This window comes from Orcinus orca, chromosome 7, assembly GCF_937001465.1.
Source record: "Orcinus orca chromosome 7, mOrcOrc1.1, whole genome shotgun sequence".
NCBI lineage: Eukaryota > Metazoa > Chordata > Mammalia > Artiodactyla > Delphinidae > Orcinus > Orcinus orca.
Genome location: NC_064565.1, coordinates 39885748 through 39902585, shown reverse-complemented (window position 1 = coordinate 39902585; position 16838 = coordinate 39885748). Strand labels below are relative to the sequence as shown.

General features: G+C 37.9%; 1 pseudogene; it reads right to left on the bottom strand.

Annotated features, from left to right (window-relative positions):
• Nucleotides 1-6397: 6397 nt before the first annotated feature.
• On the bottom strand, nucleotides 6398-7434 carry LOC101275780 (caspase-6-like; annotated as a pseudogene).
• Between the last annotated feature and the right edge of the window lie 9404 nt (nucleotides 7435-16838).

Below are 16838 nucleotides of genomic sequence, written 5' to 3'. Positions count from 1 at the left end.
GGCAGCATATTTTGTTGTTTCCATCAGCAGTCCTGCTGAGGGCTGCCCAGGATCACTGGCAGAGTGTGAGGGAATGAGGCAGAGAGATGCATTGGGCAGTCATTCATTCACAAATATTTATTGAACACCTACTGGGTGCAGACACTGCTCTGGGAATAAAAAGCGTATATAAGAAAGACAAAGTCTGTTCTCTGAGCTTACACTTTCCTGGAAGGAGACATATTTGTTTTGTCTCCTATGTCAGGTGATGAGAAGTACTATAATGAAAAATAAGGTAGGTTAAGTGAAGACTGCAGTAGTTTGAAACAAGCTGGATATAGTACTACAAATCATCAAAGTTTAGTCTCTCTCCATTTTCCAGCAGAGAAATATGGCCAGAGTTAGTATGGTATTGGGCAAAAAAAAGATGTTCATTTGGAGGAACGGGATTATGTATTGAATAACTTGATCTTAAAGAATTTCTTTCATGCAGAATCTCTTTGTTATACTTCGCATAGTTCCCAGACATGATTTACAATGAGTTGTAAAACATAGTACCAAGTGATGAGAAATAAATGAAGAAATACAAGCAAAGGGAAAATAAAGTTCATTTCTTTCATCATTGTTTTCCAGAATTGTTTAGGTTTGGTAGCAGGGGAAGAAGGAAGTATGGTGATAAAAAATGTGGTGATTCATGCTCAGGCTTCATTATTTAAAAGGTGACAAAATAGGGCTTCCCTGGTGGCGCAGTGGTTGAGAGTCCGCCTGCTGATGCAGGGGACACGGGTTCGTGCCCTGGTCCAGGAAGATCCCACATGCTGCGGAGCGGCTGGGCCTGTGAGCCATGGCCGCTGAGCCTGCACGTCCGGAGCCTGTGCTCCGCAACGGGAGAGGCCACAACAGTGAGAGGCCCGTGTACCGAAAAAAAAAAAAAAAAAAAAAAAAGGTGACAAAATAAATTTTTGATGCTTCAGAAAGTTATCACTTTTTTGGGTCTGTGTGTAAAGAGTCAATTTTATTTGATAGGAAAAAATAGTGTCTATACTAAAGATGTATATGAAAATTATCTCCTGAGTTCAAAGAAATTTAATAGTATTTTTAAGGTCAGTATGAAGTGCATTAAATGTTAACAGAGATCGAAAGCCTAATTCCAGGGTCAAATAATATGGTATAAATAAAAATTGGTGAGAATTTAAGTTTGGACTTACAACTGGCTGGGAAAATATACAAATTCAAATTCAAATTTACAGCATACAAATGTTATGCAGAGGTAATTTTGATAACCTATTTTTATTGGCTTGTTTTGTTTTCTTATTGTTGAGTTTTGAGAGTTCTTTACATAATCTGGATATATGTCCTGTGTCAGAAATGTGATTTTCAAATAAATTCTCTTAGTCTGTGCCTTATCTTTTTATTCCCATAGCAGTGTCTTTCTCAGGGCAAACGTTTTTTAGCTTTAGTGAACCAATGTATCAATTTTTCTATGGATTAGACTTTTGTTGTTGTATCTAAGATTCTTTGTCAAACTACAAGTCTTGAAACTTTTCTACATTTTCTTCTAGAAGTTTCATAGGGCTATGTTTTACACTTAGGTTTATTATCCATTTTGGGTTAAGTTTTATATAAGGTGTAAACTATGAGTCAAGAATTTTTTTTTTTTTTGCACGTGGAATTCCAGTTTTCCAGCACCATTTGTTGAAAAGACTGTGCTTTCCCTAGAATTGTATGGACATTTTTGTAGATAATCAGTTGGCCATAATTGTAAGCATTTATTTCTGGATTCTCAATTTTATTCCATTGATCTGTAAGCCTACTTTGTGCCAACACTACACTGGCTTGATGCTGTGACTTTATAATAAATTTTGAAAATAGGTAGTATAAATCCTCCAAGTTGATTTCTTTTCAAAATTGTTACGGCTCTCCTAGTTCCTTGGCCTTTTCATATAGGTTGTAGAGTCAGCTTGTCAATATCTGCAAAAAGTCCTGCTGGGATTTTGAATGGGCTTGCATTGAATCTATAAATTCATTTAGGAAGAAGTGATATCTTTACAATATTCAGTATTCCAGTCCATTAACACAATATTGTTTATCACTTTATTATTTCTGTTTTTATTTTTTTATCAGCATTTGGTACTTTTCAGGATATAGACCTTCCACATGTTTTGTTAGATTTATACTTTAGTATTTCATTTGGGGGTTCCTCTTGTTGCTAATATAAAGAAATACAATTGATTTTTGTATTTTGATATTGTATTCTGTTACCTCTCTGAAGTCACTTATTCTAAGAGGTTTATTTATAGATTTGGGGGGATTTTCTACACAGACAGTCATGTTATCTGTGAATAATGACAGTTTTATTTTTTCCCTTCCAATCTGGACGCCTTTTATTTCTTTTACTTGCCTTATTCTACTGGCTAAGTCTTGTAGTACAATGTTTAAAAGGAGTGGTGAGAGAGAACATCCTTGCTTTCTTTCTCATAATAGGGGAGAAGTAATCTTTCACTATGAAGTATGTTAGCTGAGAATTTTTATAGGTGCCCCATGAGGTTAAGGAATTTCACTTGTATCCGTAGTTTACTGAGAGTTTTTATTATGAATGGATTTTGAATTTTGTTGTATACTTTTTCTCTGTCTATTGACAGGGTCATGTGATTTATTCGTATTTACTATGGTGAATGACATTGATTGATTTTCAGATGTTGAACCAGCTTTGTATTCCTGGGATAAACCCTACTTGGTTGTAATGTATTTTTGGAAGAGACTGTGTAAGATTGCTATTTTTTCCTCCTTCAGTATTTGGTAGAATTCATTAGTGAAACCATCTAGGCCTAGAGTTTTCTCTGATGGAAGGTTTTTAAACTACAAATTTAACTTCTTTAATAGATACAGGACAATTCAGGTTATCCAGTTTTTCTTGATAAGTTTTAATTGTTTATATCTTTCAAGGAATGGGTCTTCTTCACCTAAGTTGTCAAATTTATGGATATAGAATTGTTTGTGGTGTTCTATTATTCATTTAATGTCTTTGGGGTCTGTAGTGATGTTCCCCCTTTCATTCCTGATATTGGTAATTTGTGTCTTCAATCATTTTCTTAGTCTGTCTAGAAGTTCAGCAACTTTATTAATCTTTCACAGATCCAGATTTTGATTTCATTAATTTTTTGTTTTTCTGTTTTCAATTTTATTGATTTATGCCCTTTTTATTTCCTTCACCTTGCTTTGGGTTTAATATGCTCCTATTTTCTTAAGGGGTAAGCTGATATTACTGATCTGAGATTTTTCTTCTGTTTTAATATAAGCATTTAGTGCTATACATTTCCCTTTAACCACTGCTTTAGCCTGCATTCAACAATTTTGATATGTGCATATTCATTTTTATTTATTTAAAATTAAAATATTTAAAATTTCCCTTGAGACTTCCTCTTGACCCATGTGTTATTTCAAAATATGTCATTTACTTTTCAAATACTTGGGAATTTTCCAGAAGTTTTCTTGTTATCAGTTTCTAGTTTAATTCTCTTATTGTCCCATAATATAATTTTTATTTATTTATTTATTTATTTTTGGCTGTGTTGGGTCTTCGTGTCTGTATGTGGGCTTTCTCTAGTTGTGATGAGCGGGGCTACTCTTCATTGTGGTGTGCAAGCTTCTCATTGTCGTGGCTTCTCGTTGCGGAGCACTGGCTCTAGGTGCACAGGCTTCAGTAGTTGTGGCATGTGGGCTCAGTAGTTGTGGCTTGCAGGCTCTAGAGGTCAGGCTTAGTAGTTGTGGTGCACTGGCTTAGTTGCTCCGCGGCATGTGGGATCTTCCCAGGCCAGGGCTCGAACCCGTGTCCCTTGCATTGGCAGGCAGATTCTTAACCACTGCCACAAGGGAAGCACCATCCCATAATATAATTTGCATGATTTTTATTCTTTTAAATTTGTTCACATTTATTTTATGGCCCAGAATATCTTGGTGAATGTTCAGTGTGCACTTGAAAAGAATGTCTATTCTGCTATTGGGTAGAATGTTCTGGAAATATTAGGTGAAGTTGCCTGATAGGTTTGTTCAGGTCTCCTGTGTCCTTATTCATTATCTATCTACTTGTTTTATCAATAACAGAGAGGCATGTTAGAATAGAATCTCCAACTACAATTGTCGATTTTAAAATTTCTTGTTTCAGTTCTGTCACTTTTTGATTCATGTATTTTGACCATTTGTTCTGAAGTGCAACTTTAATAGTATAATAGCTAGTTATTTACCAGTGAAAGCAAGTTTTTTCTGGAATAGCCAAAGGAATTGCAATTCAGGATATCTGAACTATGGTATACCATAGGCAAATCCAAAAACAAGGAAGGGGAACTTACTTTTACAGGGAAAAGCGAAACTTGGAAGGAGCTGTAATAACCAAAGAGACCTGTTGCAGGAAACTGGGAGTCCAGTGTATGGAGGCTTCTCATTGGTTGGGCTGCTGCAGTGTCTGATTGGCTGGACTGCCTTCCAGCAGAGAGAAGCAGCAGCAATACCTTCCTGTTTGGAGTAATAGATGGTGCATGGTGGGCCCTCAGAGCTCCCCCTACAGGCCATCCCAACTCCAATTTTAGCGGAGGTTTTTAATTCCACAGTGCATACACATTTAGGATTGTTATGTCCTCTTGGAAAATTGATCCTGTTCTCATTATATAATATTCCTCTTTATCCTGGTTAATATTCCTTGTTCTGGGGTCTACTTTGGGTGTTAATAATATAGCTACTCCAGCTTTCTTTTGCTTAGTGTTTGCAGCCGTATCTTTTCCTATTCTTTTCATTTTAACCTGTCTGTGTCTGTATATTTAAGGCACATTCCTTGTAAACCTCAGATAGTTGGGTCTTACTTTTTTTGTGTGTGTGTGTGGTACGTGGGCCTCTCACTGTTGTGGCCTCTCCCGTTGCGGAGCACAGGCTCCGCGGCCATGGCTCACGGGCCCAGCCGCTCCGCGGCATGTGGGATCTTTCCGGACCGGGGCACGAACCCGTGTCCCCTGCATCGGCAGGCAGACTCTCAACCACTGCACCACGAGGGATGTGCGGGTCTTACTTTTTAAATCAATCTAACAATATCTGTCTTTTAACTGGTGTATTAGACCATTCACATTTACTGTGGTGTTAATATGGCTTAATTAAAAGCTACCATCTTGCTAGTTATTTTCTCTCTGTTCCATTTTTCCCTATTACCTGAGCATTTCTTGATTCCCTTTTATCTCCACTTCTTATTTATGCTTCTTTAACATTTTTAGTGATTCCCCTAGAGTGTTTATTTATATCTATATATCTTTAATTAATCAGAGTCTACTTTCAAGTAATATTACACCGTTTCATGTGTAGTCTAAGGAACTTTCAGCAGTATATTTCCAACCCTTCTCTTCCATCCTTTGTGTTATTGTTATTTTTTTCCTACATATGCTGTAAACAAAATATTGTTACTCTTTTTGTTTTAGACCAAGGGTCAGCAAACGTTTTTTTTGTAGAGGCCCAGAAAGTAAATAGTTTGCTCTGAGGCCACATATGGTTTCTGCTGCATATTCTTTTTTTTCTGAAACAACACTTTAAAAATATAAAAACCATCCTTAGCTCACAGGTCATACAAAAACAGACTGCGGGCTGCATTTGGTTTGCAGGCCATAGTTTGCTGATTTTCTTTAAACATTCAGTTACCATTTATAGCAATTAAATATCAGAAAAAGAAGAATTATATTTGACATTCATTTGTTCCATTTCTAACACTTTTCATTTGTGTAGATCCAGATTTCTGTCTGGCATCATATTCCTTCTGACTATAAAACCTCATTTAGTATTTCTTGTAGTGTAGGTCTTTTGGTAATGAATTCTTTCAGTTTTTGTTTGCCTATTGCAGTTATTTCTCCTTCGTTTCTGAAGGATATTTTCACTAAGTACAGAATTCTGTGTTGACAGTTTATTTCTTTCAGTACTTCGAAGATGTTGCTTCATTGTCTTACTTGCATGCCTTCTGACAAGGTGTCTTCTGAAATTTTTATCTTAGTTCCTTTGTATTTAATATTTCATTTTTTCCCACTGGGTTTGAGACTTTCTTTCTTTCTTTCTTTTTTTAGCTTTCAAAAACTTTTAAAAACATTATAAAGTTTTATAAAATGTCACAAAATACAAGTTAAATCAGTCAGATATTTTGAATAACCTTGCAATTTACTACAAAAGTCAAGTATTACAAATGCTTGTGGATTTTTATTTATAGGAATTTCCTGAGGATTTCATTTCTACGTATATAAAACCCCTTCACCATGTCCACTATGAACTATTTTTTTTAAGTTCTCTCATTTAAACATTTAAAATTGCTGTACCATTTAAATTGCTTCAATTTAAGTATTTAGTGATACTTCTTTATATGAAAATACAGATACATAAAACAAAATAGCACCTATCATTTAGATTTTGCAAAGAAATGTAGCTTTTTAGTTAGCATTGAGGCAAAGCAGGGCACCTACTTCTTTCCAATTGCACTTGGGTCTCTGCAGATATCCACTAGCCGCTGAGAAACTTGCCTGTTCACCAGTGTGGGGAGTTTTGTGAATTCTAAGGAGGAGTTGAATTTTCCCAGCATCTCGCATAAATCTTGAATGTATCATGAGCCAGTCACAGTTTCCCAATGAAAATAATAACCTTCTGCCACAAAGTAACACATGACAAAGTCTGCTCCAGCAGGAAGTGTATAAACTGAGGCTGAATCCACCTGGTTAGGTTGACGTCCAGCTTGTCTGTCTGATGATCCACTACATCCAAAGGGATGACTGGCACATCACGCTGGTTTCCCCGACATGCCTGAATGTTAAATATCTTGGGTCTTCCAACCAGGCTCTGACACTTGTCTCCTTTGAACAAGCCAGTCAGTGTCTGAATTTCAATTTGGGCATCATATGCATAGATGTGGTTGCCTTCACCATGACTCAGGAAAACACACAAAAAGTAATTGGCGTCTGCGTGGCTAGCGGTTGACGCCTCATGAATTTTGAGCAGTAGTTCTTCTGCTTTAAGATCATCAAAGCATTTCACTTCAAATCCTAGATCTGAAAACCTGGGTTTAAGATTGTCTCTGTCGGTGCTGGTGCCCTGCCTGTCTGGCAGGGTTAAGTGCCAGAAGATCCTCTCATGATTGAAGATTAAAGCAATTCCTCTCCTCTTGTGGTCCCTTTTGTACGTTTCTGCCGTATCAAACACTTCTCTGTTTATGAAAAGTTTAAAAAACAATCACTTAAGCCATATTAAATAATGAGCTCCTCCAAGCCCAAGGTCAACATATAGAATAGATAGAGGTCTGCTGCATCCTCCTCCTCTTCCAGGCAGACAGACTGCTGGTGTGCCCCAGGAAAGCCTCCCAGCCATACTGGCAAGGAAAGTCCTGAAATATTGGGTTGGCCAAAAAGTTCTCTTGGTATTTAAGTAAAAAGACACATTTTCCATTTTCACCAAGGACTTTATTGAACAACGTATTCACCCTTTTGTTCCATTACCCTCTGCCATTTTTCAGGCTACTTCAATTCCATCTTCCCAAAACTTTTTACCTTTTTGCGCAAAGAACTGTTCCAGGTGCCTTTTACAGTCTTCCAGGAAATTGAAATTTTTTCCATTAAGAGAATTTTGTAAAGACCGAAATAAATGGAAATCCGAAGGTGCAATGTCTGGTGAATACAGCGGACGAATCAGAACTTCCCCGCCAAGCTGTAACAGTTTTTGCCTGGTCATCAAAGAAACATGCAGTCTTGCATTATCCTGATGCAAGATTATGCGTTTTCTGTTGACTAATTCCGGACACTTTTCGTCGAGTGCTGCTTTCAGTTGGTCTAACTGGGAGCAGTACTTGTTGGAATGAATCGTTTCATTTTCCAGAAGGAGCTCATAATAGAGGACTCCCTTCCAATCCCACCATATACACAACATCACCTTCTTTGGATGAAGACCGGCCTTTGGTGTGGTTAGTGGTGGTTCCTTTTGCTTGCCCCACAATCGCTTCTGTTCCACATTATTGTACAGTATCCACTTTTCATCTCCCATCACAATTTGTTTTAAAAATGGAATGTTTTCATTACATAAAGAATCACATGTGGAAATATGGTCAAGAAGGTTTTTTTTTCACTTATGTGGAACCCAAACGTCAAAGTGATTAACATAACCAAGTTGGTGTAGATGATATTCAGCGCTTTATTTGGATATTTTGAGTATGTCAACTATCTCCTGCGTGGTATAATGTTGATTGTCCTCAATCAACATGATTTGATTTGTTGATTGATTTGTTGATTTGTTGTTGATTTGTTGATTTGATCGCTCTCAACTTCAGCTGGTCTACCTGACCATGGAGCATCGTTCAGTGAGCAGTCTCCAGCGTGAAGTTTTGCAAACCACTTTTGACACGTTTGATCAGTCACAGCACCTTCTCCATACACTGCACAAATCTTTTTTTGCATTTCGGTTGCGTTTTTACCCTTCTCATAGGTAAGGCATCTGTTTGTCATGTTTTGCTCACCTGCACCGCGAGCCCCACAGAGCCCTGGTGCCACGGAGCACTCATTGCAGCTGAGTGCACAGCACTGATGCCTAGGTGGCCTCCTCTTCCTGCAGCTGGGCCACAGCCCCCCAAGATTTTCTTTTTGTCTTTGATTTGCAGCCTCTGATATGCCTCTGTGTGTGTGTGTGTGTGTGTGTGTGTGTGTGTGTGCACGCACATGTGCACATGCCTGCACATGCTTAGTTTTTATCCTCTCGCATTCTTGAGTTTTTGGTTCTGTGGTTTGGTATATGTCATTAATTTTAGAAAATTCTTAGCAGTTATTTCTTCAAATATTTCTTTTGCCCTATTCTCTTTCTTTTCTCCTTCTGAAATTTCAACTACACCTAGGTTAGGACTTTCGGTATTATTCCACGGCTGTTGGACACTTTGGTTTTGCTTCATTCCTCTTTTTGTTTCTCCTTATTTTAGTTGGGGATTTCTGTTGACCTATTTTCAATTCACTGATTCTTTCCTTGGATGTGTCACATCTACAGAAGAATGCCTGTTGAGAGCATTCTTCATTTCTGTTATTGTGTTTAGCCTTTCCAGCATTTCCATTTGATTCTTTCTTATAGTTTCTATCTGTTTAAAAATATGCATTTGATCTTTCATGTTGCCCACCCTTTCTATTAGGGACTTTTACCATTAATTACAGTTATTTTAAATTCTGTGCCTGATAGCTTCCCCATATGTGTCATATCTGAGTCTGGTTCTGTTAATGGCTGTGTCTCTTGGCAGTGTTGTTTTTTCTTTTTGTACGCTCTGTAATGTTTTGTCAAGATGTGGACCTCTTGTGCAGGCCATTAGAGGCTGAGATAAATCGATTTTATTCCTGGAGATGGAATGCCTTTCTATTTCTGCTAGCCCTTTAGGGTGGGGAATTGATCATTTTGGTCAGGAGTTGACTGGATTTGAGGTGTGTTGTTGGTGAGCCTATCCTCAGGGCACCACAGACTTCAGATTCCCCTAGTGACACCTTGAGTTTAGAGTTGGGGCTGGTTTGCTGAAGGGCTTTTCTCATTGTTTCAGTGTCAGCCTTCGGTCTTCCTTCTGCACTGTGGCTCACAGTGGCCGGTCTCCGTGCTCTTTCAACTCTCCCAGCAGTGTTCCATTGTTATTTGTTACTTGATGCTTGTTAGCCAGTGTCCAGGTGCATCTACCTCAGGAAAACAAGTGCTCATGTCTTGTTTCTTCCTGCAGGTTCCTGGTTCTCCTCAGATTCTGGGCTAGTTTGTTCCACTGAGACCTCAGCTGTCTAATGGATTCAAGAAAGATATGAACTTGTAGTTGATCTGACTTTTTATTTGTAAGCATGGGAGTGATGCTCTTTTCAGCTCTCTACACCCTGAGCAGAATTCAAAAGCCATGATTTGATGTTTTCCAGCTCTTTCTTTTTATTCATGTAAAATCCTGGAGCTATTTTCCTTCCCTCTCAGCTTTATAAAATGTCATTTTTTACATTTTATGCATATAAATCAGGGGTTTGCAATTCTTACCTGGGAAACAGAAATAAAATACAAGTGTTGGGCCCCAGTGTTTTAATTGATATATGTTGGGATCTAGGCATGGGCATCTTTTACAAGCTCCCCAGATGATTCTGATGTATCCCTAGATTGAGAACCCTTAGTCTAAGTATCACTTATAACTTTTCCTTTCACAGAGGTGCTGTTCCAGTATAAACGACCAAATGAAATTTCAGGCTGTATACATTCACCCCTGTAACTTTGTGGAGTTGTTCCCCTCCTAATTATTCTTTCAGTGGCAGTTAAGTGCCTGTGATTTGACCGATGTCTCATAGAATGGGGAGGAAACTTGGAGTTCTTCCTATTTAACTTTCCACTAACATGAATATCCTCCTTGACAATCTATGGCTTTGATGCTGCTTGGGGTCTTTCAGGGGCTGGAAGCTGTCTGCCATTCACAGTAATAAACCCCATTGTGAGACAGTTTCACTTGTTTGAGGTATTTTCCTTCTATTGAATTGAAGTTTGTCCTTTTATAAGCTACTAAATAATTTGTCTAATTCACAGCCTTGCAAACTGTTTTGAAAAAAAATCCGTTTGCATGCCCCAGTGCACATGCCTGTGCACATACACACACACACTCATTTGCATGACAAGCATTTTATGAAACAGCACTTACTGTAAGTCTTCTACCTCTAGATTGGTTTCATGACCCACCTATGGGTGGCTTTTTGCAGTATGAAAAATGCTTATCCAGCCCATCTTCCCCTAGACAAGCTTTCAAAGGTGTCACGACAGCTCTCCTGGCTCCTCAGAGTTTTCTTGTGCCTGGGGTAACGCTGCTTCCTTTGGCTGTGGTTCAGCTTCCTCACTGCCCTGGCCAGAGTCATGCACTAGGTGGGCTTCAGTGTGTGGAGTCTTCTGCAAATGAACGGCCTAGTTCAGAGGCCAGGGCTCTGCAAGTGGCAGGTCAGTTCAGAGTAGAGGAAGGTCTCTTGTCTTTTGCTAGACATCATTTCTAGTCCTGTGGCCCAAATTCAGTGGGATGTAAACTGAAGCCATCTCTTGAGGAACATAGTTGATGGCTTTTCTTTGCAGTTTTTATGTGTACTCTCACATTTTTCATATTAATAACATGTTATTCTAATTAGCTACATATGCATCTTCAGTTTCCAAGAGACTGTGAACTCCTTAGATGTCAAGAAGAATATTTCCTTCTTTTTCTCCATTGTGAGCAGCACAAAAAATTTAATTTGTTAAACTAACCTTAGAAAATGTGTTCCCAGTCAAGAAACTTTGGACTTTTATCACCGTTGCTTTGCTAACAGTTGTGCTACCAACCTTACCTATAACTTACCAAGGGGGCAGTGGACAACCTGGGAATTTAGATGAACTTGTCACCTTGGTACTCATGCACAAGACACTGTGGCTGGTGCTGGGTGAGATGCCCAGTATTTCACAGCCTACAGCCTGGTTGGGGACACATGCATGCAAGATGAGTGTCAGTGAGTTGTGTAGTGGGAATGTGTTCTTAGAGGTCACAGATGAAAGAAAGGTCACACAGCTTGTCAGGAAAGACTTGATTTCGGCCTTGAAGATAAGCATCAGACTTAAGGAATGGAAGGTATTTAGGGGTGGGGAGACTTGGAAGGAGAAGAATGCTATTTTAATAGTCTCCCAAGTTGTACAAAGTCTTTGCTCTCTCTAGGAGTGGCCTGGATCTGAGAGAAACTGTAGGTAAGATACAGAGGGAAATATAATTTAAATTGTTTCTGTAGGAAGGATAGACATTAACCGAAGGTAATAGGCTCAGTTTTCCTCACCCCCGTCCCCAGTGTCTGAGTCTTCAGGGACTCTGACTCTGACAGATTTAGTTTGGAAGTGACTTCTTGTCATGGTGAGGGTTCAGCTTGCCAGGGGCCACCTCAGGGCTGTTAGTTTACCTCTGCCTCTTTGTGGCTTCCATCAACTTTTAGAGCAAACATTCATAGCCATTGACTTAATTTTTTCTACTTTCTTTTCTTAGAGGGCTCTTAAAAGATGTATTATTTAGAATTTCTCTTCTTAGAGGGCTCTTAAAAGATGTATTATTAAGAAACTTACATTCTCAAAGTATGTCACATCTACCACTCCTCAAGATCCACTGCATCTGTGAGACAGTCTTCTGAGTATTCTTGTGAAACAGTGACACCATCAAAATATTGCATAAAAATCAGATATTGTATCATTGGTGTCTTACTGGAACCATCCCATTCATCTGGGGGCTGTTTTGCTATGGTAGGAAAATAGGGATGGAAGTACATTATGAAAAAAATACCAGGCACTGTGTGTGTGGTATTTGTCCCTCAGTGAGATATGGGGACCACAGCTCTCAAGCAGCTACAAGAGTAGTTAGAACAAAGGTAAGGGCTGTGAGTAATCCCCCGATGTCTTGCTCTGCAGGGTAGGTATTAGTGTTATCGAGAAAAGTACATCATACATTTCTCTTAGAATCTAGTGCCAGGATGGTAGTTTATCTTCTGGGAAGAACTGATAAATCAAACAGGGGAAACCTGTATAAGTCTTTATATTTCTTTGTGCCTTTGCAGCCAGGAAGCCTGGAGCCAACTGTAAAAATCCTCAACTATCATGATAATTTTGTTTCTAGTTCTAAGGACAGAGATTTCCTGTCTTAAATCAATATGATTTCATTTTTTAAAAAACAGTAACTTTTATTTTTTTCTTATTAACACAGTGATACATGTTCATTATAGAAAAGGTGGAAAATAATAGATTACCTCCTGCATCAGATATTTTCCTGCCACATAGTAGGTGACACTGTTTATGTTTTAATCATTATCACTTCTTCTAAGCATATGTGTGTATATATTTTTTCTTGGTACTTGTCACACTGTATTAAAACTTAAAAAAAAAACCCTTAACCTTTATAAACATTTTCCATGTCATTAAATATTCCTGCACAGCATTATTTTTTAATGGCTAGTATAATATTCCACCATGAGGCCATATCTTGTACTTTTAGCTTGAATTCAGCCTTCTGCCCCTGTAAACAACTCTGTCATGTATGTTCTTGTAGCTAAATCTCCGAGCACATCCTCGATTATTTCCTTAGAATAGAGTTTCAAGAAGTGACACAGTTGCTTAAAGGGCTGTAATATTTTTAAGGCTTTAGATATATATTTCCATGTTGTCCTCCAGAAAGTATGAGCTAATCACCTAAAGTTTGAGAGTGCCTCTTCCCCAAGCCTCTTGCAGTTCCAAAGTGATTATTGTTCAGAATCTCTATTAGGAGGAAGGACTTCAGGCTGTGGCCACGTGAGGAGGTTGCACATCCTCTTCCCCAGAAAGCGACTCTATATCTGGACAAAATGAGCAGAAATAAGTGTTCTATCACTCTGGAAATCCGTCCATCACACAACAGTCTGTGAAGCTGCCCCTGCCCTGTGGGTGCAGAGGTGTGTCTCAGCAGGGGAGGACCAGCCCCTTTGCCTCCCAGATCAGAGGGACTCCCTGCATTTGTGCTGGGCGATACCTGCACCCAGTGAGTGTTTTTCCAGATCCCTTCTCCCCTGTTTCAGTTCACTTTGAATCTTTAAAAAATAAAAATATTCTTTTATATTTATTACAGAAAAAGTGGAAAATAAACATAAAGAGAAGAAAATTAAAAACACCGATAAGCCCTCTTAGTGTGTGTTCTTCTATATCAGCCCATTTCAGTAGAACTTTCACCATGATGGGAATGTTCTGTGCTGTCCAGTACAGTAGCCACTGTCTTCCTGTGTTTACTGAGCACTTGATGTGGCTAGTGTAACTGAGGAACGGAATTCTTAATTTTGGTTAATTCTTATTAATTTAAATTTAAATATCCACCTTGGCTAGTGGCTATAGTGTTGGGCTGCCTAGTTCTATTATTTCTATAACATGGAGGCATGAATACATACATATATAGTTTAAAAAAACAAAAATAGGATCATACTGCCTATTGTATTTTGTATCCTCCTTTTTCTGGTTAACAGTATATCGTAAACATAATTTTAATAGGTGACGTATTAAACTGAATGGATGTACCATAAATGGTTTAACAAAATCTCTGTTGTGCCTTCAGGCTATTCCCAATAATTTGGTATTATAAACAACATTGCAGATAATCTTTAGAGCTGAAGTTGTGACATTATTTATAGAGGGTAAATTCTTATAATTTGACTCATCAGGTAAAATTTGATACCATTTTCCAGACCTCTCTTTCAAGAAGTTCTACTAGTGAATATTCTTACCAGCATGAAAATATATGAAAGTATCTCACCATTATTACTGTTAATTAATTGAGATAAATACGTGCCATAAAATTCACCCTTTTAAAGTGTACAATCCAGTGGTTCTTAGTATGTTCACAAAGTTGTGCAACCATCATCACTAATTCCAGAATGTTTTCATGACTCTACAAAGACATCTCATACCACTGACAATCGCTCCCCATTTCCTCCTTCCCTCATCCCCTGACGATCGCTAATCTGCTCCCTATTGTATGGTTTTGCCTGTTCTGGACATTTCATATAAATGGAATCATTCAGTATGCAGCCTTCTGTGTCTAGCTTCGTTAGCATAATGTTTTCAAGATTTAAGGTTCAGAAACCAGTACTTCATTCCTTTTTATGGCTGAAAAGTATCCTTATTATACGGATATACCGTATTCTGTGTATCTATTCATCTTGATGGAAATTTGGGTTATTTGCACTTTTTGACTATTACAAATAATGCTTCTATGAACATACATGTATAAATTTTTGTGTGGACATATGTTTTCATTTCTTTGGGGTATATACCTAGGGGTGGAATTGCTGGATCATATGGCAAGTCTATGTTTAACTTTTTGAGGAACTTCCAAACTATATCCAAAGCAGCTGTGCAGTTTTACATTCCCACCAGCAATGTGTGAGGGTTCCAGTTTCTCTACATCCTCACTGGCACTTTTTTTTTGTGTGTGGTACGCGAGCCTCTCACTGCTGTGGCCTCTCCTGTTGTGGAGCACAGGCTCCGGACGCGCAGGCTCAGCAGCCATGGCTCACGGGCCTAGCCGCTCCGCGACATGCGTGATCTTCCCGGACCGGGACATGAACCTGCGTCCCCTGCATCGGCAGGCAGACTCTCAACCACTGCGCCACCAGGGAAGCCCCTCACTGACACTTTCTATTGTCCATCTTTTTGCTTATAGTCATCTTAGTGGGTATGAAGTAGTAGCTCTTTGTGGTTTGTATTTACATTTTCTGCTAACTAAAGATATTGATTATCTTTCATGTGCTTATTGGCCGTTTGTATATCTTCTTTGGAGAAACGTTTATTTAGATCCCTTGCCAATTTTTAATTGGGTTATGTGTCTTATTTTATTTATAAGAGTTCTTTATATATTCTGGGTACTAGACTCTTATCCAATATATGATTTATAAATATTTTCTCTCATTCTGTAGGTTGTCTTTTAACTTCCTTGCTAATATCCTTTGAAACATCAAACTTTTAATTTTGATAACATCCTGTTTATCTAATTTTTTTCTTTTTTAAGTTGTGCTTTTTGGGTCATATCTAAGAAACTAGTGCCTAATCCAAAATCACAAAGGTTTACTTCTAAGGGTATAGGTTTAGCTCTTCTATTTAGATATTTGATCTATTTTGAGTTAATTTTTGTATATGGTGTGAGTTAGGGATCCAAGTTTATTCTTTTGCATGTAACTGTCCAGTTGTCCTGGCACCATTTGTTGAAAAGAGTATTCTTTCTGCCATTGATTGTCATAGCACCTTTGTCAAAAATCACTTGACCATAAAGATATACAATTACTTCTGTACTCTGAATTCTATTCCATTGATCTATATATCTGTCCTTATGCCACTACCACACAATCTTGATTGTTTTTATTTTGTAGTAGTTTTGAATTCTGGAGTGTAAGTCTTCCAACTTTGTTGTTTTTTTCCCCAAGATTGCTTTGGCTATTCTGGGTCTCTTATATGTCCATGCAAATTTTAGGACTAGTTCGTTAATTTTTGAAAAACAGCCAGTGGGGATTTTGATAAGGATTACATTGAATCTGGAGATCAATTTGAGGATTATTGCATTTTAACAATATTGTCTTCAAGTCATGAACACAGGATGTTTTTCCAGTTACTTAGGTCTTCTTTAATTTCTTTCAGTGATGTTTGATAGTTTTCAGTGTCCAAGTCTTGCACTTTTTTAATTAAAGTTATTGCTGAGCATTTTATTATTTCAGAGGCAGTGTAAATGAAATTGTCTCAATTTCATTCTTGGATTGTCTGTTTGTAGTACATAGAAATACAATTGATTCTTGTGTTTTGATTGCATATCCTGAAACCTTGCTGAACTCATTGATTGATTCTAATAGTTTTTTACTGAATTCATTAGGATTTTCTGTATACAAGATCATCTAAAAATGGAGATAGTTTAACTTCTCTCTTTCCAATATGATACTTTTTTTTTTCTTGCCTAATTGCCTTGGCTAGAAGTGACAGTACAATGTTGAATAGAAGTGATGAGAGCAGACATCATTGTCTTGTTCCTGTCTAATGTTCCTGATTAAAGAGATGGCTAGGATTATTTATGCTATTTTTCAATGATTGTTTTTATACTCAGAACCTGAGAGATAGGGCAGGAGTTGCTGCTTGGTTCTTCCAAGGGAAGGAGGAATAATAGACAATCAAACAATAAAATCAAACAATAAAAATCCCCTTTGTGCTATGTATTGGGAAGCTTGGCATAGTAGTTACTAGAAAAGAAGTATTTTAGTTGAGGAATCTATTCATGTAACATCTAGGTACCAAGGATTTTGATTAGCATCTAATATGTAAGCGTT